Source organism: Hydra vulgaris, chromosome 12 (assembly GCF_038396675.1).
Source record: "Hydra vulgaris chromosome 12, alternate assembly HydraT2T_AEP".
In the NCBI taxonomy this organism is placed as follows: domain Eukaryota; kingdom Metazoa; phylum Cnidaria; class Hydrozoa; order Anthoathecata; family Hydridae; genus Hydra; species Hydra vulgaris.
The window spans coordinates 21,958,160-21,960,145 of NC_088931.1; the positions used below are offsets into that span (position 1 = coordinate 21,958,160).

The 1,986-nt window shown below is 29.0% G+C and overlaps 1 long non-coding RNA gene across 2 annotated transcripts; it reads right to left on the reverse strand.

Annotated features, from left to right (window-relative positions):
• Window positions 1-608: 608 nt before the first annotated feature.
• On the reverse strand, window positions 609-1,763 carry LOC136087692 (uncharacterized). 2 transcript variants are annotated; one of them, XR_010641987.1, is made up of 3 exons: window positions 1,622-1,763; window positions 1,174-1,329; window positions 609-823 (listed from the first exon to the last, which is right to left on the reverse strand). It is a non-coding gene; the product is annotated as an uncharacterized LOC136087692 (long non-coding RNA). The 2 variants fall into 2 exon arrangements; XR_010641988.1 differs by having other exon boundaries at window positions 1,613-1,763.
• Window positions 1,764-1,986: the final 223 nt, after the last annotated feature.

Below are 1,986 nucleotides of genomic sequence, written 5' to 3' on the forward strand. Positions count from 1 at the left end.
ACTTGCCGACTCGAATGCTAAATGTGCCAACTCAAATGCGTATATAACAGCTTTGAGGGGGGGGGGGGGGAACACCCCCTTGATACTTTTTGCATTGAAAATTAGTTTTTTTAGATACTTATGTCATAAATACAAAACAAAGAAGGAAATAAAATTATCACTGATAACAATTTATCATCACACTTTTCTGAAAAAAAGCTAAATGTATGTGACCCAGCTAACACACCAGCGTTGGGCCAACGTTGGCCCAATGCTTCTTGTAACGTTGGCCCAACGTTGGCATCCAGCGTTGGGCCGATTCCTTGATGGCCGCCGGGCATACATTGGCCTGATTACATTGGCCCAATGCAGTTTAGCCAGCATTTATCCGACGATATATTTTATTAGGTTCAGTGAATTATAAACGCTACTTGTAACTAGCACGCAGTTAGTTAGGTCATTGTTAACATAAAATTTCTTAAATTTGTTTATTTTTAATGTATTAAAAAGATTGCAATTGCAATCGACGTATGATTAAAGCTATTTAAATTGTTTTAATCAAATGCAAACTGAAATGTGTTTGTTATTTCATTCAAGCTAAATTTATTTTCAAGGTGAAAAACAAAACATTTTCAATAAAATGAAATGTATATCAGATAATATTAAAACTGTTATACAATAATCTAGACATTATCTTCGCCATTTGCATCACTGCCTTTGTCCCAAAGTTCCGAGTGGCATGCATAATCAATCCTCGCACCATCTGACTTTTTTCGGTCGTACAATTTACGAACCCACGACTTCATTTGATCGTTTACTTCCGCTTTTGAAACATCTTTTGCACCTTGTCGTAAAAAAAATACATTTAAATATTATTAAATAACTTTGTGTTAAAACATTTCAAAAACTTTAGTAGCCCTAAAAAATAGATTAACTACAGTTTAAAAGAAATTTGTTGGGCAATCATTAAAAAGACAACAAATGAAACCAATTACATTCTATTTACATTTAAACCAAATTTTATCTATTTTTCGTAAAGCCAACTTGGGTTTCCTAAAAGTTAAAACCTTAAATAGGGTTACATTCAGTTATAACTTAAGTATAAGTTAAAACTTACATGTGTATAAGTAAATATAACTGAATGGCCCTATACAACATAACTATTATCATGTTTAATATTTATTGATCACTAACCATAAACAATAGATTCATGTTTTTCATCCCTTGCTTTGTCCTCCTCGACCTTCACTGTTTACTTTGTTGATCCACTTCTGTAGCCATCAATTAACAGAAAATGTTGCTCACTGTTTCTTCAACAACTCGTCCATCAATCAAAACAAGATAAATAATCTGAAAAGTTTAAAAATAAACCCATAAGATCAGATAAAATATTTTATTAAAAGTACACTGAAGCTCTTTCAAGTAGAACCTGCTAAAGATGTTATAAAAATGGTATGCAATGGCAAAAATATATTGTCAGTTAATACCACAGCAACATCTGAGGAGCGCAGCGGTGGATTAATACTTTTATAGCCCTGGATCTAGTATTTTTTGGAGGCTTTTTTTATACTCTACAGTGTAATAATGACTACTAAAAAATATGTAATATTTAAAATTCAAAAGCAAAAAATACATTATTTACGTCGAGACATATTAATGTTGATAAACCAGGTGACATTCTTCGCATAGGCAAATTGCTATTCTGTTGTTCACTCACATTACTAACTAAAAGTAAATATAACAAACGTTAAAAACTTTGAATGAGTCTTGTTTTGCAGTGACGATATATATATATATATATATATATATATATATATATATATATATATATATATATATATACATACATATATATATAATATATATATATATATATATATATATATATACATATATATATACATATATACATACATATATATATATATATATATACATATATATATATATATATATATATATATATATATATATATATACGCATATATATATATATATATATATACA